The sequence below is a fragment of the Muntiacus reevesi genome, chromosome 14 (assembly GCF_963930625.1).
Source record: "Muntiacus reevesi chromosome 14, mMunRee1.1, whole genome shotgun sequence".
Taxonomy (NCBI): domain Eukaryota; kingdom Metazoa; phylum Chordata; class Mammalia; order Artiodactyla; family Cervidae; genus Muntiacus; species Muntiacus reevesi.
In genome coordinates, this window is record NC_089262.1 from 52,825,963 (window position 1) to 52,846,213 (window position 20,251).

The window sequence follows — 20,251 nt, forward strand, 5'->3', positions numbered from 1 at the left end:
TCTCTCTTGTTCAAATTATTTTATTAACTGTAAAATAAGCCTGTCTTCAGTTTTTTAACAACCTAATTCATTCAATTCTTAGATCAAGGAACTAAATTACTCTAACAAATAACTTCATGTTAGAAATAATCTGGATTTATTAAAAAATAAAAACCTTAAAACTTGCTTCACATGAACACAGCCTGCAATAGATTGATAGTTTCCAAATATATGTTGGCCTAGAATGTTTTATTTCTAGTAAAACAATGTAAAGCAGAAGAGAAAATTTTTAAGTAAGAGCCTTCTCCCATCTACAGACCTTTCCCTGGGGTGCTTTGGTGCCATGCAGAACTATATTACAATCTTTTCACTGCTCTCTTTATAAAGCTTGACTGAAGGTCTGGCATCATTAGATCTGTTTGACTGGTTTAGGGAATTAAACCTCATGTATAGAGACTATTAGACAGATGGAAGGATGAGAAAAGCCCTGTTCTAAGGACCAGTTACCATGTTGAAGGTTGTAATATATGAATCATACCACATAACATTTTTAGAAGTACCAAAAGGAATAATTGCTCCCTTTTGCCTTTTAAGGTACCTCAAATGCTAACTTGAGCTATTGCAGCTTCCCAAGCATCTTGCTCTATGTGACTAAGCCGAAGACTTAATATCCAAAGGTCAGATCATTTGTCAGGATATTTTCTAGCAGGCAGCAAGTAGAAAAAACACTGTGGGTGAACTATTAAAGAAACAATGAAAGAAGGCAAGGAAATTGTGGCTTAAATAGTGGTTAAAATCTTGCCACTACCAATCCAAAACCAAATTTCACCTAAACCATAACTAAGTGAGAAGCAAAAGGGCAAAGAAATGAATGTTTAAAATAAAGCATGGAATTCATAATTTTAACAGTCCTTTAATATGACTTTATATTGTCTTCTGTCAATCTTGCATTTATTGTCACGGCTATATATTGTCACCTGGCTTATTTAACTTATATGCAGAGTACATCATGAGAAATGCCAGGCTGGATGAAGCACAAGCTGGAATCAAGATTGCCTGGTGAAATATCAGTTACCTCAGATATGCAGATGACACAACACTTATGGCAGAAAGTGAAGAGGAAGTAAAGAGCCTCTTGATAAAGGTAAAAGTGGAGAGTGAAAAATCTGGCTTAAAACTCAATATGCCAAAAACTAAGATCATAGCATCCGGTCCCATCGCTTCATGGCAAATAGATGGGAAAACAATGAAAACAGTGAGAGACTATTTTCTTGGGCTCCAAAATCACTGCAGATGGTGACCGCAGCCATGAAATTAAAATATGCATGTTTCTTAGAAGAAAAGCTATGACAAACCTAGACAGCATATTAAAAAGCAGAGACATTACTTTGCCAACAAAGGTCCATATAGTCAAAGCTATGACTTTTCCAGTAGTCATGTATGGATATGAGAGTTGGACCATAAAGAAAGCTGAGCACCAAAGAACTGATGCTCTTGAACTGTGGTGTTGGAGAAGATTCTTGAGAGTCTCTTGGACAGCAAGGAGATCAAACCAGTCAATCCTAAAGGAAATCAGACCTGAATATTCATTGGAAGGACTGATGCTGAAGCTAAACCTCCAATAATTTGGTTACCTGATGCGAAGAGCTGACTCATTAGAAAAGATCCTGATACTGGGAAAGATTGAAGGCATGAGGAGAAGGGGTCAACAAAGGATGAGATGGCTGGATGGCATCATGACTCGATGGACGTGAATTTAAGCAAGCTCTGGGAATTGGTGAAGGACAGGGAATCCTGGCATGCTGCAGTCCATAGGGTCATAAAGAGTTGAACATGACTGAGCGACTGAACAAAAACAATATGACTTTATATCTCTATTTGTTAGGAGTTTATAATATTCTTTGGAAAATCAAGTGATAATTTTAGTTGCATGGTTTTTAATTTTTCTTATAGTGTACAATAGTGCCCTTTTGTGTTACTATTCATAAAATGTTATTATTGGTCCATGAAATTGGAGTTGAAAATTATAAATGAATTCGTGAACAAATCAATCAGTCAGTGAGTGAATGAAAACAAAATGGTGATAGGGATTGGTGAGGGTTGGTAATGAGATCAGTCTTGAGCAGATAGAGGAATCTATGTGTCAGGACCCTCTTAGAATGAAATGTATGAGGATGAAGTAAAGTCAAGTTTTACCTCTGTATTTTTTTAACCTGACTCTAGTCTTTATTACATTTAATTAGTTAAACTTATCTGATTATAAGACTCTCCTTTGACCTGAAGCAAGGCATCTGAAAATTCAACCTGACATTGTGAATTCCAAATCTCAAGATAGAAGCAGCCTTCAGAGTCTTTACAGATCATTTACTCTCACAGATTTTTTTAAAATTAATTATTTATTGAAGGATAATTGCTTTACAGAATTTTGGTGTTTTCTGTCAAACCTCAGTATGAATCAGCCATAGGGATACATATATCCCCTCCCTTTTGAACCTCCCTCCCACCTCCCTCCCCATCCCACTCCTCTAGGTTGATACAGAGACCCATTCATGTTTCCTGAGATATACAGCAAATTCCCGTTGGCTATCTATTTTACATATAGTAATGTAAGTTTCCATGTTACTCTTTCTATACATCTCACCCTCTCCTCCCCCTCCCCATGTCCATAAGTCTATTCTCTATGTCTGTTTCTCCATTACTGCCCTGTAAATAAATTCTTCAGTACCATATTCATAGATTCTGTGTAAATGCATTAGAATATGATATTTATATTTATTTTTCTGACCTACTTCACTCTGTATAATAGGTTCTAGGTTAATCCACCTCATTAGAACTGACTCAAAGTCATCCCTTTTTATGGCTGAGTAATATTTCATTGTGTATATGTACCACAACTTCTTTACCCATTCATCTGTCAATGGACATCTAGGTTACTTCCATGGTCTAGCTATTGTAAATACTGCTGCAATGAACAATGGGATATATGTGTCTTATTCAATTTTGGGTTCCTCGGGGTATATGCCTAGGAGGAGGATTTCTGGGTCATGTGGTGGTTTTATTTCTAGTTTTTTAAGGAATCTTCATACCAATCTTCCTCCATTGTGTCTCTAGCAATTTATATTCCCACCAACAGTGCAAGAGCGTTCTCTTTTCTCCACACCCTCTCCAGCATTTATTGTTTGTAGACTTTTTGATGAGGGTCATTCTGACTGGTGTGAGATGATATCTCATTGTAGTTTTGATTTGCATTTCTCTAATAATGAGCAACGTTGAGCATCTTTTCATGTGTTTGCTAGCCATCTGTATGTCTTCTTTGGAGAAATGTCTGTTTAGGTCTTTTTCCCACTTTTTGATTGGGTGGTTTGTTTTCCTGGCATTGAATTGTATGAGCTGCTTGTATATTTTGGAAATTAATCTTTTTTCAGTTGTTTCATTTGCTATTATTTTCTCCCTTTCTGAGGGTTGTCTCTTCACCTTGCTTATAGTTTCCTTTGGTGTGCAAAAACTTTTATGTTTAATCAGGCCCCACTTGTTTACTTTTGTTTTTATTTCTGTTACTCTATGAGGTGGGTCATATAGGATATGGCTTTGATTTATGTCATCAAATGTTCTGCCTATGTTTTCCTCTAATAATTTTATAGTTCTGGTCTTACATTTAGGTCTTTAATCCATTTTGAGTTTATCCTGTGTATGGTGTTAGGAAGCGTTCCAATTTCATTGTTTTACTTGTAGCTGTCCAGTTCTCCCAGCATCATTATTGAAGAGGCTGTCTTTGCCCTATTGAATATTCTTGCCTTCTTTGTCAAAAATAAGGTACCCATAGGTGCATGGGTTTATTTCTGGGCTTTCTATCTTGTTCCGTTGTCCATATTTATTTGTGTTTTGATGACTGTAGCTTTGTAGTATAATCTGAAGTCAGGAAGGTTGATTCCTCCAGCTCCATTCTTCTTTATCAAGACTGCATGGGGTATTTGGGGTCTTTTGTGTTTCCACATGAATTGTGAAATATTTTGAATTGATTTTTTATCCTGCAACTTTGCTAAATTCACTGATTAGCTCTAGTAATTTTCTGATACTATCTTTAGGGTTTTCTATGAACAGTGTCATGTCATCTGCAAACAGTGAGAGTTTTACTTCTTCTTTTCTGATCTGGATTTCTTTTATTTCTTTTTCTTCTCTGATTGCTGTAGCTAGGATTTCCACAACTATGTTGAAGAATAGTGGTGAAAGTGGACACCCTTGTCTTGTTCCTGATCTTAGGGGGAATGCTTTCAGCTTTTCAACATTGAGAATAATATTTGCTGTAGGTTTATCATATATGGCCATTACTATGTTGAGGTAAGTTCCCTCTATGCCCATTTTTGAAGAGTTTTAATCATAAATGGATGCTGGATTTTGTCAAAAGCTTTTTCTGCATCTATTGAGATTATTATCTTTCAATTTGTTAATATGGTATATCACAATGATTGATTTGTGTATATTGAAGAATCCTTGCATCCCTGGAATAAACCCAACTTGATCATGGTGTATGAGCTTGTTGATGTGTTGCTGAATTCTGTTTGCTAAAATTTTGTTGAGGATTTTTGCATCTATGTTCATTGGTGATATTGACCTGTAGTTTTCTTTTTTGTGTGTTGTCTTTGTCTGGTTTTGGTATCTGGGTGATGGTGGCCTTGTAGAATGAGTTTGGAAATGTTACTTCCTTTGCAATTTTTTGAAAGAGTTTTAGAATAATAGGTATTAACTCTTCTCTAAATGCTTGATAGAATTCTCCTGTGAAGTCATCTGGTCCTGGGCTTTTGTTTTATGGGAGATTTTTGATCACAGCTTCAACTTCGGTGCTTATAATTGGGTTGTTAATAATTTCTATTTCTTCCTGGTTCAGTCTTGGAAGATTGAACTTTTCTAAGAATCTGTCCATTTCTTCCAGGTTATCCTTTTCTTTTTTTTTTTTTTTTTTTTTTTTGCCATATAGTTGTTAATAATAGTCACTTATAATGCTTTGTATTTCTGCATTGTCTGTTGTAACCTCGTTTTTTCATTTCTAATTTTGTTGATTTGATTCTTTTTTTCATGATAAGTCTGGCTAAAGGTTTGTCAATTTTGTTTATCTTCTCAAAAAAACAGCTTTTAGTTTTATTAATCTTTACTATTGTTTCTTTCATTTCTTTTTCATTTATTTCTGCTCAGATCTTTATGATTTCTTTCCTTCTACTAACTTTGGGGTTTTTTTGTTCTTCATTTTCCAGTTGTTTTGGGTGTAAAGTTAGGTTGTCTATTCCATGTTTTTCTTGTTTCTTGAGGTAAGATGGTATTGATATAAACTTTCCTCTTAGAATTGCTTTTGATGCACCCCATACGTTTTGAGTTGTCGTGTTTTCATTATCATTTACTTGTAGAAAATTTTGTTTCCCTTTTGATTTCTTCAGTAACCTGTTGGTTATTTAGAAGGATATTGTTTAATCTCCATATGTTTGTGTTTCTTACACTTTTTTTCTTGTAATTGATATCTAGTCTCATAGCATTGTGGTTGAAGATGCTTGATACAATTTCAATTTTCTTAAATTTATTGAGATTTGATTTGTGACCCAAGATGTGGTCTATCCTGGAGAATGTTCCATGTGCAATTGAGAAGAAGGTATATTCTTCTGCATTTGGATGGAATGTCCTAAAGATATCAATGAGCTCCATCTCACCTAACATATCATTTAAGACTTGTTTCCTTATTAATTTTCTGTTTGGATGACCTGTCCATTGGTAAGTGGGGTGTTAAAGTCTCCTACTACTATTGTGTTACACTCAATTTCTCCTTTTATGACTGCTAGTGTTTGTCTTATGTATTGAAGTGCTCCTAAGATGGGTGCATAGATATTTACAATTGCTATGTCTTCCTCTTGGATTCTCCCTTGATAATTATGCAGTGTTCTTTCTTATCTCTTGTAATCACCTTTATTTTAAGGTCTATTTTGTCTGATATGAGGATTCCTACTCCAGCTTTCTTCTGTTTCCCATTTGCATGGAATATATATTTCCATCCTGTCAATTTCAGTCTATATGTGTCTTGAGGTCTGAAGTGGGTTTCTTGTAAACAGCATATATATGGGTCTTGTTTTTGTATCCATTCAGTCAGTCTGTGTCTTTTGGTTGGAGCATTTAGTTCATGTCCATTTAAAGTAATTATCAATATATATGTTCCTATTGCCATTTTCTTTAACTATTTGGGGTTGATTTTGTAGATCTTTTTTCTTCTCTTGTATTTCTTGGCTATATAAGTCCCTTTAACATTTGCTGTAAAGCTGGTTTGGTGGTACTGAATTCTCTTAACTTTTGCTTGTCTGAAAAGCTTTTTATTTCTCCATCAATTTTGAATGAGATCCTTGCTGGGTACAGTATTCTTAGTTGTAGATTTGTCCCTTTCATGCTTTAAATATATCCTGCCATTCTCTTGTGGCCTGCAAAGTTTCTGCTAAGATCAGCTGTTAAGAGTATAGGGTATCCCTTGTATGTCACTTGTTGCTTCTCCCTTGCTGCTTTTAATATTCTTTCTTTGTGCTTAGTCTTTGTTAGCTTTACTAAATGTGTCCTGGCATGTCTCTCTTTTGGTTTATTCTGTATGGGACTCTTTGTGCCTCTTGGACTTGATTGACTATATCATTTTCTACTCTTCAAAAATTTTCTCATACACTTTCTTTTTCTCTTCTCCTTCTGGGACCCCTAAAATTAGAATGTTGGTACATTTGTTATTGTCCCAGAGATCTCTGAGACTATCCTCGGTTCTTTTCATTCTTTTTACTATATTCTGCTCTTCAGAAGTTATTTCCACCATTTTATCTTTCAGCTCACTGATTCATTCTGCTTCAAATATTCTGCTATTGATTCCTTCTAGAATATTTTTAATTTCAGTAATTCTGTTGTTTGTCTCTGCATGCTTATTCTTTAATTCTTCTAGGTCTTTGTTAATTGATTCTTGCATTTTCTCTGTTTTATTTTCAAGGTTTTGATCATCTTTACTCTCATTATTCTGAATTCTTTTTCAGGTAGTTTGCTTACTTCCCCTTCATTTATTTGGACTTCTGTGTTTCTAGTTTGTTCCTTCATTTGTGTAGTATTTCTCTGCCTTTTCATTATTCTTTTTTTTTTTTTTTTTTACTTATTGTATTTGAGGTGTCCTTTCCCCAGGCTTCAAGGTTGAATTATTTCTTCCTTTTTGTTTCTGACCTCCTAAGTTTGGTCCAGTAGTTTGTGTAAGCTTCATATAGGGTGAGATTTGTGCTGTTTTTGTTTGTTGGTTTTTCCTCTGATGGGCAAGGCTGATTGGGGTGGTAATCCTGTCTGCTGGTGATTAGATTTGTATTTTTGCTTTGTTTGTTGTTTAGATGCACAGGGTGCTGCTGGTGGTTGGGTGATGCCTGGTCATTCAAGTGGTTTCCTTTGTGTGAGTTCTCACCATATGATAGTCCCTAGGGTTAGTTCTCTGGTAGTTTAGGCTCTTGGAGTCAGTGCTCCCACTTCAAAGGCTCAGGGTTTGATCTCTGGTCAGGAATAAAATTCCACAAGTGGTTTGTTATGACATTAAGTGAGATTAAAACAAATAACTAAAAATGAGAAACCAAAGATGAACCCCAGACAAATGGCAGTGACAAAATCAGGCAAGTAATAATTAAAATAATGGAATATACACATATACACCCATGAGCAAAGTCAAAACAGTCCAACAAAATAACGTACAATAGATTGACCCAGCAAACAAAGGAAATCAAAAATTATATTTAAGAGTTAAGACCAAAACCAACTCAAGCACAAACTGGAAAACAAAACTAAAGCAAGGTGCCAAGTGGGGAATAAAGCAATGAAAACAAAGCTAACACATATGTTGAGAAGAAAGGAAAGAAAGAAACAATAGATTGCAAAGTTATACAGAGGTAGATGAAGATTTACATACAATAACGATTAACTGCAAGGGGAAAAGAACAATAGGAAAGGCAAATAAAGGAACAAATGTGAAAAAATATAGGTTTAAAAAAATTAAAATTACAAAAAGGAGAAAAAAAAAGAGAAAGAAAGAAAAAAGAAAACTCCACAGAACTGAAAAAGCCCAACATAGAGGCAGAGGTTTATAACAATAAAAAGTATAACAAAAATAAAGTACAATAGGTTGAGCCAGCAAGCAAAGGAAGCCAAAAATAACATCTACCAGTTAAGTGCAAAACTAACTAAAGTACAAACTGGAAAAAAAAAAACCAAAACTACAGCAAGGTGCCAATTGGGGAATAAACCTATGAAAATAAAACTAACAAGTATGTTGAGAGGAAAGGACAGAAAGAAAAGAAAGAAGGAATAGATATGCGAAGTTGTACAGAGGTATATAAAGAAGATTTATATACATTATATAAGGGGAAAAGAACAGTAGGGAAAGCAAACAAAGGAATAAATGTATAAAAAATAATAGGTTTAAAAACTTAAAAATTAAAATTAAAAAAAGAGGAAATTAAATTAAAAAAAAAAAAGGAAAACAGCACAAAACTTCAAAAGCCCAATGTAGAGGCAGAGGTTTATAAGAACAATAAAAAAATGTGGCTGAGGAGGAAAAAAAGAAACTCAAAAACGTAATTAGGTTTCATAGTGCCAATAAAATTAACAACAGTTCAGTACAGTTCAGTCGTCAGTCATGTCCGATTCTTTGCAACCCCATGAACTGCAGCACACCAGACTTCCCTGTCCATCACCAACTCCCTGAGTTTACTCAAACTCATGTCCATTGAGTCAGTGATGCCATTCAACCATCTCATCCTCTGTTGTCCCCTTCTCATCCCAACTTCAGTCTTTCCCAGCATCAGGGTCTTTTCAAATAAGTGAGTTCTTTGCATCAGGTGGCCAAAGTATTGGAGTTTCAGCTTCAGCATCAGTCCTTTCAATAAATATTCAGGACCGATTTCCTTTAGGATGGACTGGTTGGATCTTCTTGCAGTCTAAGGGACTCTCAAGAGTCTTTTCCAACACCACACTTCAAAAGCATCAATTCTTTGGCACTCAGCTTTCTTTATAGTCCAACTCTCACATCCATACCTGACTACTGGGAAAACCATAGCCTTGACTAGACGGACCTTTGTTGGCAAGGTAATGTCTCTGCTTTTTGATATGCTGTCTAGGTTGGTCATAACTTTTCTTCCAAGGAGCGTGTTCTAACCTCACGGCTGCAATTACCATCTGCAGTAATATTGGAGCTCAAGAAAATAAAGTGTGTCACTGTTTCCATTGTTTCCCCATCTATTTGCCTAGAAGTGTGAATAAAATTAACAACTGCAATGGGGGGGTGGGTGGGAGTGGAGAAAAAAAATCCAAAAGAATCTACACGTCAAACCGTAAGAATAATAAATGTTTTTCTTCAGTCACTGTCAGAGTCCTTTCCCTCTCTGGGAGTCACAGTCCGCCTCACCTCCCTAGGACGCCCTCCAGCACTGTGCTGATCTCTGGACCTGCTGTGGGGGCAGCTCAGATTCTAATCTGGTCCTGTTCCTGTGTGTTCTTGCCTCCAGTGTCCACAGCTATCAGAACTAGTGCACTTTCTTTTGTGGGAGCTCTCAGTGTCCTTGTATATATTCCATAAACACAGAGTCTGCCGAGGTGATTGTGTGGACTTAATCTATGGCTTGTACAGCTGATGGGAAGGTTTTGGGTCTTCTTCCTTAGCCACATTGCCCCTGGGTTTCTATTGTGGTTTTATTTCCACTTCTGCATGTGGGTCGTCCACTGGGGTTTGCTCCTGAGGCTGCCCTGGAGGACTTGGGTTTGCCCCTGTGAGGGCCAGGTATGGAGGTGGTGCAGCTGCTTGGGTCTCAGGGGTTCTGGCAGCACCAGGTACTCAGGGGAGTTGGTGGCTAGGGCAACAGAAAATATAGTTCTCTAGAAGGGTATGGCAACCAATATTGGCTAATATGCTCCAGTATTCCTACCTGGAGAACCCCTTCTATGACAAAGAAGCCTGGCAAGCTGCAGTCTACAGGGTTGCAAGGAGTCAGACACAAGGGAAGCAACCCTGCGTGCATAGATGTGAGAATTTTTTGCCTGTGGCAGCTCTGCCCCAGTGAGAGTTAAGCGTGAAGGTGGCACAGCTGCTTGGCTTGCGGGGACCTTGGGTGGTGCCAAGTGTGCAGGGACACGGACTGTCTCCACCGTAGGAGTTATGGCCCTATCAGTCTTTTTTTTTGGGGGGGGGGGGTGCACTCTTGTAGCTGGCGATCAGAAGGCCTCTTTGGCCAGTTTTTCTCCTTACTCCGCCCATTCAGGCACTTAGAGGGCTCCCTTGCCTGGGGTCCTTCTCTGTCCTTCAGTCATCAGGCACATAGAGGCCCCCCCGTGGCTGGGGTCCTACTCTATAGATCAGCCCCTCAGGCACTTAAAGGGGCACCCTGGTTGGGGTCCTACTCTGTAGTTCAGTGCCTCAGGCATTTGATGGGCCAGCCTCTCCTTTGTTCACCTGCCCCATGCTGGCGTGTGGAAGAGAGGCTATGGTAATGGTTCCACCCCCTACACATGACTCAGAAGTATTGCCTTGCTTCCATGGCTGCCCGTCTTTCCTCCACAGGCATTTCCCACCACAATCTCCTCCCTCACATCCCCTCAATCCGTCTCTCTGCAGTCAACAACATCCCTCGCCCTGGGATTGTTCCACAACTCCTAAAGTCCAGCTCCCAGCCACTGTGCCTTCCAGGGGACCTGCCTCCCTGTCCAGGGTATATATGGCTGTGGCAAGGACTGTCTGATTCTCATTTCATTTCAGCTGCCACAGATCAGCTGTTTCACTCTCAGCCTTAAATGTTTCTCCTCTGACTCAGACAACTGCCCCAGGATGGGGATTGGACCCCTGCTTCAGTTCCCCCACCAACCCAGAGCAGATCCAGTCCTACTAACACTCCTGTTTTTCCCCTAGTTCCTTCATCTTACTGAGTTTTGCATGGGTCTATATATTCCTTTTCACTGGTCAGGTACTCCTGTCCACTTTCAGCTGGTATTCTGCATGCACGTCTGTGTCTGAAGGCATACTCCTGATGTATCCATGGAGAGAGATGTACTCCATGTCCACCTACTTCTACGCCATCTTGTTCCTACTCTCACAGACTTTTGACAGGATCTTCAGTAACCCATGCTGGCTAAGCCTTGCTTGCTTTCCAAAGTGTACCAAACTAGATCTTTCCAAGTCATGAAGTCCTTAAAGAACCCCCAGCAGTTAGTTCTCTTTGTGCTTTCTTTCAGAAACTTTGGTAAAGCAGCATTTGCATGAAGAACTGCAAAATAGTCATAGATTGATAATACTAACAGTAGTAAGCTAACATATATTGAATAACTACTTTATGTTAGTCCCTGTTCTAACACATTTAATCATCCCAGCCACCCGAATAGAGTTTCCCTAACCAATTTGGAATATTTTTTTTACAGAACAGGACACTTAGAATAGATTTTCTCCCACTTTATGAATTAATTCACATAATGATGCTTATCTCTTTTCTCCTCTAAATTTCAAAGCTGGTGACACTTTAGTCGTTCTTGTAAATTTAGCTCACCCTCCTCCCCCACTTGGAATAAATTCTGTCCCTGATCACAGGAAATTTCAAGAACTTTACAGTCACAGCTCAGAGAATCAAACTCCAGGCAGCCTGATTTTTGCTTCTGCTCTGACCTTGGTTTTGAGCTCCAGGAATAAGGCTCTCCTCTTATTTCTAGCAGCCAAAACCCTGGCCATCTTATTGCATAAATGTCTCCTTTGATTTCTTGAGTGGTTCCTTGGTCTTTATGACACTGAAACACTTAGAGCTCTGCTCCTGAAACCCAGCAACTTGTCCCCAGGAATTATTGCTGTCCTGCTTTTACATCAGCTTCTGACCTGACTGAAGTTTTGCCTGCTGTCTGTTCCTCAGAACTCTCACTTCTTCTGCTCCAAAAGATTAATTTACCCCACAAACCTTTCTCATTCTCATGTGACCAAATCTTGAATATGTGTCACAATCTCTTCTTTCCTTTCTTTCTCCTTACCTTAAGGTCAAAATCCCCAAATCAACAATCTATGAGGAATTCATTTACTGAATATGCACAGGATTATTAATTTGTCATTCTTTAATTTATGTCTGTCAATATTAAGCTTCGTTTCCACTTTCTTTTTTATTTTTTATTTTTTATTTTTCAGTGGGTTTTGTCATACATTGATATGAATCAGCCATAGAGTTACACGTATTCCCCATTCCGGTTCGCCATCCCACCTCCCTCTCCACCTGATTCCTCTGGGTCTTCCCAGCCCACCATTTCCACTTTCTAGCACACTAGTCTCATGAGAAACTTAAATCTCCCCAGGTAACTATGTATTCTTTATTACTCATGTTGTCTTTGTTTTGATTATGATCAAATTCAACAATTTTGTGGTTGGCAGAAATACTGGAGAAGACAGAAAATATTCCATATGTTTTAGATCTGTTGAAAATTTTTAAAATACTGACAATTAGGGAGTTTCATAGTGATAATTTGAACTATCTATTTCAAATTAATATTTAGTACATCATACAAATTTATAAGATGGGTTCTATTGGTTGTAGCTACTTAAAGAAAAAAACAGCATTGCTCCTTTCACTAATTTAGATTTTATCCATTCAGTTACTCAGAAACAATAGGAATATTTTTATATGTTTGTCTATATAAATATGCATGCTAATAAAGTGTGGATCAGCTTTATTTTTAAATAAGTTCTACATTCAAGTAAATGCCCAATCAAGGAAGACTGGAAGTCCATTTAGGATGTTTGTGACATCAAAATAGATACTGGTTTGGCTTTGTCTCAAAGCAGCTCAGGATAGATTTCTGGCTTTTCTCCCCATGACTAATAAGCAATTTCTCAGTTTAAATATCTCTTGATTTAAGATGTTCCTCTTCAGTTATCCAAGTCATACGTGAAAAGGTGATTTTAAAGATAATTATAGACACAAAGGAGAAAGGATGAATGAGAGGAGAATATAAGAGGCAGAGAGATAGGAAAATAAAACAATTACAGACAGCAGTTTCCCAGGAGAAAGAAAGATGAATGAGGGGAAAGAAAATGAGGAAGTTTATAGGAAACACAAGAAACTGGAAGAAAGAAGTATAAAGAATTAATGTGGCCTTTTAAAGAGAGAAGAAAAGAAGTAAGATTAGATTAATTCATTCATTTATTGAGCATTCACTATGATTATATGCTAAGCACTGCTGTAGGTCTTTTCTATAAGGTAAAGGAAAAGATTATTTCAGACCTCAAAAGATGTAGAATCTGTCATAAACATTAGTTCTAACTAGGGATGAACCTGAAATATTCTGATTAAGTTGGATATGTTCTCTTCAACTGGCCCTTTATATTATGTGGAAAAATTAAAGAATTGTGAATGACTAGATTTTTTTTTAAGGCAGGACAACAGAACTGCTTAAAATAATGATCACAAAGCATAGCAAATTTCTGCATATGAGATATGATTCAATGACATCAGTAAAGCCTTTATAATACCACCTCTGACCTTGGAAAGTGCCTCAATCTCCTTTGTTTCTAATCTTATTCTTATGGCTCAGGAAAGAAAGAGGAAGCATTCTTTTCCTGTTCCAAGTTTCTACTGGCCCATGCAATAGGAACCTCTGACTTCTTCAATTATACAATTGGTTAGAAGCATCCAAGCATTGGATGGTTTAAAGAAAAAACATTGGTTTAAAGATCCAAGCATTGATTTTCCTATATGAGAAGGCATGTTTTTTAATGATTGATGAGATGATAAGAATATGACTTCTGTTCATTCCTATCTCTGTCAGGCGGAGATAATTGCTGAAGGTCTTTGTGTATGCATGGCCTCCAACTTCCTGCCCTACTCTTGACAGGTGAGAGTTGAGAGGTGTTCTCCATGTACCTGGCTGAGTAAGGCTTCTCTGTAAACTGGCACTTCCCTCAGACAGGTCTGAAGATATGAACATGGTGGTATGATGAGGGGTAGAGAGTGGAGGAAGCACTAGGAAGTCAATTTTACCATCTTACAACCAAATTGAGGCCAAATTCCCTAGTTCAACTTGACCAGCAATGAAGTGAGTCCCTATTTGCTCTCTGTGTGTATTTTTCAATGGTCTAGTGTGTCATTAATTACATTCCATTGATTCGTTGGTTAGAATGAGTATATTAGTTTCCTTTTGACAGGTGAGTCCAGGGGTCCTGCAGGTAACCTATCAATGGAAGTGGAGGGCAGAGCTAAGAGGAAGGCTGAGAACTTTTGGTGTTGTGAAGGGCATAATGGCCAGTGGGGGTGCTCTGGGCTGGAGGCAGAGTTACAGATTAAGAAAAGGGAGACCTAAGAGAGGCATGAAAAGACTTTAAAATAGCAATTTACCATCATTTTTTTTCCCCTAAGAAGAGCTTTCAAGTGCTAGCCAGCATCTCTATTTAGTAGACACTTGAGAACTTTGTGTCCAGAGAAATTCATAAGATCTGTATCTCCAAACATGAAATATTCACCAAACTTATTTACTTATAGTCACACAGAGAATAGATATCACTTTAACAGTTTTTACAGAATTTACCTTGAGGGTTGGAAAAGTTAAGTGCTTTGTCTAAAGTTACAATTAAGGAATGGTGAACAAAGGGCACCACAGTTAACTTGCTCCATCGCCATTTGAACAATAGATAACCCCATACCAGAACCACTACCATTGCCCTGGAAACTTGATGTGGTTGCCACCATCCCAGAATATATCATCTTCTTTTCCTTCTTTGCCAAATGAGCTTGTATTTCAAAGACTAGAGTGAGTGCACCTTCTTGATTGAGCCTAAGTCATGTGCCGACCCTCTCACTGCAGTGAAAGTGAGAAAAGCAACTATCGGAGACTTTTAACACTTCTAATGAGAGGTCAGGAAGATTTCAGATTATAGGCAACCAAATAATGCAAATATCCACTCTAACTACTGAAAAAATTACAACCTTGGACCTTCAGTTGTACCAACCACATTTCCAGTGCTCAATAGACACCCATGGCTACTGTAGGCTTCCATATTGGACAGTGAAGATATAGAACCTTTCCATCATTGCAGAAATTCCCATTGGACAGTGCTGACCTAGCAACACCTCTCATTGTAGTAACGTGCAAACTAAGGCCCCTGGAGGTTAATGGATTCATCAAGGTCACAGAGCCAGCTAACATTCAATTAAAAACCAGATATCAAATATCCTGACTCCCTTTTTATTGCTCTATCCATTACAGTTTAATGTCTTTCAAATTAGAGTTAAGTTTTTTCCATATTTCCCCAATTTGTCAAAAGTGCTTTTTATTCCAAAGTCTATGGTTTATTGTATTAATTTGAAAAACTGGGAAGCTTCAATGAGAATCCAGCAGAGCCTGGATGTATTTTCTGACTCTTCATCTTCGAATGAATTGTTGCATAGAACACTGAGAGAATAGTTTTGAGGCTTAGCCAACCATGGAAAAGGGACAAAACTCATGGACAAGCATGACACCAAAGGTTATAGGAGAGTTTCTGCGCATCTTCAGTGCTGCTTGTCTAGAGTCGGGAGAAGAGTCGCAAAGAATCTGACATGACTGAGCGACTGTCCCTCACTCACTCACCTCCAGGTTTAAGCCATCACCACCTCCCCTGGGATACTGAAATAGCCTCCCCTAGCTGATCCACTTCTGCCTCTGCCCAGTCATTCTTCTGCTCACTACTGTCCAGTAGATCTCTATGTCACCCATGCTAAAAGTCAAAGCCCTGAGGATGGCCTACAAGCCCCTACATGTGTGGCCAACACCCATTTTTGACCTCATTTCCATCTAGTTTCTCTCTCTCTCTGCCCCACAGCCCTTCTTGCTGATTCTTGAACGTACAAGGCATGATTCTGTCATTGAGAATGTTACTTTTTCTTCTCTTTAATTATGTTCAAGATATATCATTGGTCAGAGGTTTCCACCACTTTAAATAAATAACAACCTATCTTTCTCCCATGTCACCCCTCCTCCCATCTTTGGCTCTCCCTATCTCCCTTGCTCTGTTTTATTTTTCTCCAAAGCACAACACCATCCGACATTCTTAGTGTCTATTTGCTTATTCGTTCATTATTTATCTTCTCTCACAGGCATATAAGATCCTTGTGTCCAGATTTAATCTATTTTGTTCTAGATAAATGCCTGTTGATAAATGAGTGAATGTTAAGAAAGATAAGGAAGAGAGGGTAGAGTTTTAGCACTGTATACGTGAAGCAGAAATAACTCATTATAATCAGAAGGGGAAAAAAGACTATAATAATGGGGATGATGAGAATTATGATAGTAACAACTATTATTTGCTGATTTTTTTTACTAGACAATGTCACTGTTTGCAGTGCTTCATTTAATTCTCCCTCAACCACTGGATGCAGGCCCTATTATTATCTCAGTTTAATGGCTACGGAGACAGAAACTTTAGAGATTTGGATAACTTCCTAAAGAAGAACAGTTGGTAAATGTAAAAGCTATGAACTTTAACTCATATCTGTCTCCAGAGTCTATACTGCAAGCAGTTAGTCTAACATCTCCAAGATGTATACAATTCTGTGTTAGGGTCTGCCAAAACAAAATGACACACAACAAAACAGAAAGACTGCCTAAAGCAAAGTCCAAGATTAAAACCAGATCCATAGAGTTAAAAGACAGACCTCTATTATAATGCTATCCTATCATCTTGCTTTGGCAAGTAATAATAATTAGAGGCAAAAATACAAGCAAACAGAAAGTCAGCTAAAAAAAAAAAAAAATATATATATATATATATATATATATATATATAAAGTAACTCTCTAGACTTGAATTATTTAATTCTCAGTCTATTTTGCTATATTTTAGATCTTAGTAAACTGGTATTTTTAAAAACTTGTCCTCATTAATAACACCCAAGTTTGCCTTATTTTTCTCCCATATTCAGTTCGTTCACGAAATATGTCAATTTGACTTCTGATTCAGTTGAAGTCTGTAAGTAGTGCCCCTTCATGATTGCCCCTAAGTGAGAGATGTTATCTATGATATAAGGTGGCTTCACACTGAGAATGTTAGTGTGATAAATCTAAAGGGGCAATTATTTTAATAAAATACTTTCTGCCTAGTAGAATAGTGGTTTTTAGTATTAAATGCTACTGGTAAGATGAACAGTTTCATGCATTATAACTGTAAACATAAATTGATATAATTTATCTGAAAGCAGTGTCAAACTGTTCTTACCTTTTAATCTAATAATTCTACTTCAGCTCTAGTCTGAGAATAAGTGTGAAACAGAAAAGATACATAAATAAACTCTACTATAACTGATTGATTAGAAAAAATATTAGCAACATTCTTACCTTTTGGTAACAGGAGAATGTTTAAGTAATTATAGGCATGACTTGTTTTATTGCACTTCCCTTTATGTGCCTCAAACATATTGTATCTTTTTTACAAATTGAAGCTTTTTGTAAACTTGCATTGAACAAATCCACAGGTGCCATTTTTCTGATAGTGGTTGCTCACTTATATCTCCCCATCACATTTTAGTAATTCTTGCAATATTCAAACTTGTTCATTATTATTATATTTGCTATGGTGATATATGCTTAGTGTTCTTTAATGTTACTATTGTAATTGTCTTGGGGCACCACAAACAGCACCTATATAAGACAGAAAATATAACTGATAAATGTAATGTGTGTTCTGAGCCCTCCATCAGCCATTACCTCATCTCTCTCCTTTTCTCTGTTCTCTCTGTGCCCTCCCTGTATTCTTGTGAGGGAAGCCTGCCATATTGCAGTCCATGGGGTCGCAGAGTCAGACACGACAGAGCGACTGAACTTAATAACCCTACAATGGCCCTTAAATAGTCAAGTGAAAGGAAGAGTCACACATCTCTCACTTTAAATCAAAGCCTAGAAATTCTAGCGAAGAAGGCATGTCAAAAGCCAAGGTAGGCTGATAGCTAAGACTCTTGCACCAAACAGTCAAGCTGTGAATACAAAGTCAAAGTTCTTGAAGGAAATTAAAATTGCTACTTCAGTGAACACACAAATGATAATAAAGCAAAATAGCCTTATGGTGGTGGTGGTGGTTTAGTCACTAAGTCATGTCCAACTCTTGTGACGCTATGGACCGTAGCCTGTCAGTCTCCTCTGTCCATGGGATTCTCTAGGCAAGAATACTGGAGTGGGTTGTCATTTCCTTCTCCAGGGGATCTTCCCGACCCAGGAATTGAACCCCAGTCTTCTGCATTGCAGGCAGATGGGGTATGGGAAAAGGTTTAGCTTTCAGGATAGAAGTCAGACCAGCCACAACCTTCCCTTTAGCCAAAGTCTAATCCAGAGCAAGGCTCTAACTCTCATCACTTCTATGAAGGCTGAGAGAGGTGAGGAAGCTCTGGAAGAAAAATTTAAAGCTGGCAGAGATGACTCACGAGAGTTAAGGAAAAAAGCCGTGTCTGTAACACATAGGTGCCAGGTGAAACAGCAAATGCTGATGCAGAAGCTGCAGCAAGTTACCCAGAAACTCAAGATAGTTAAAGAAGTGGGCTACACTAAACAATAGATTTTCAATGGAAACAAAACAGCCTTCCATAGGAAGAAGATGCCATCTAGGACTTTCACAGGCAGGGAGGAGAAATTACTGCCTGGCTTCAAATGACAGGCTAACTTTCTTATTAGAAGCTAATGTAGCTAGTGATTATAAATTGAAGCCAAAGCTCATTGACTGTTCTGAAATCTTAGGATCCTTAAGAATTATGTAAATCTACTCTGCCTGTCCTCTATAAATGGAAAAACAAAGTCTGAATGACAGCATATTTGCTGACAACATGGTTTACTGAATATTTTAGGCTCACTGCTGAGACCTCCTGCTCAGAAAGAAGATTCTTTTCAAAACATTGCTGCTTACTGACAACGTACATGGTCACCCCAGAAGCTCCGATGGAGGCTACAGTGAGATTAATGTTGTTTTCATGCCTGCTAATACAACATCCGTACTGTAGCTAATGGATCAAATAATAATTTTTATTTTAAGTATTATTTGAGAAATACATTTCATAAGGTCGTAGCTGCCAGAAATAGTGATTCCTCTAATGGATCTGGGCAAATCAATTGAAACCTTCTGGAAAGGATTCATCATTCTAGATGCCATTAAGAACACATGATTCATGTGAAGTCAAAATATCCATAATAAGAGTTTCAAAGAAATTCATTCCAACTCTCATAGCTGACACTTTGAGGGGTTCAAGATTTTGGTAGAGGAAGTCACTGCAGAGGTGGAAATAGCAGGAGAACTAAAATTAGGCATGGATACTAAATGAAGTAGGTCAGACAGAGAAGAAGAAATAGTGTGTGACATCCCTTAAAAGTGGAATCTAAAAATAAATGATACACATGAACTTACTTACAAAACATAAAGAGATTCACAGACTTAGAGAACGAACTTAATGGTTGCTGGTGGAAGGAATAGTCAGGGAGTTTGCAATGGACATATATACACCGCTATATTTAAACAGATAACTGACAAGGACCTGCTATATAGCACATGAAACTCTGCTCAAAGTTACATGGCAGCCTGGATGGGAGAGGAGTTTGGGGGAGAGTGGATTCATGTATATATATATATATACGTTGCTGAGTCCCTTCATTGTTCACCTGAAACTATCACAACATTGTTTGCTCATCGGCTATACCTCAATACAAAATAAAAAGTTTAAAAATAAAATAAAATAAAATTACAAGTGGAACCTGAAGATGGGACTGCATTGCTACAACCTCATGATAAAACTTTAATGGATGAGGTGTTTCTTTTTATGGATGAACACCAAAAGTGTTTCTTGAGATAGAATCTACTCCTGGTGAAGATGCTGTGAAGATTGTTGAAATGACAACAAAGGACATAGACCACTACATAAACTTAAAGATAAAATAGCAGGTTTTGAGAAAATTAACACCAAATTTGAAAGGGGATCCACTAAGGTTAAAGTGCTATCAAACAGCATTGCATGCTACCGAGAAATCATTCATTAATGCAGAAAACTGCACTGTTGTCTTATTTTAAGAAATTACCATAATCACTCCAATCTTCAGCAGTAAGTACTCTAATCAGTCAGCAGACATCAATATCAAGGCAAGACCCTACAGTCGCAAAAAGATTACAACTCACTGAAGGCTTAGGTGATGGTTAGCATTTTTAAGCAATAAAATAATTTTAAATTAAGGAATGCCCATCATTTTTAATACATAATGCTGTTGTGCACTTAGTCTACAGT

At 37.6% G+C, this 20,251-nt stretch overlaps 1 pseudogene; it reads left to right on the forward strand.

Moving 5' to 3' along the window:
• The first annotated feature begins 17,831 nt into the window (after positions 1-17,831).
• Positions 17,832-20,167, forward strand: LOC136146426 (tigger transposable element-derived protein 1-like; annotated as a pseudogene).
• The last annotated feature ends 84 nt before the right edge of the window (positions 20,168-20,251 follow it).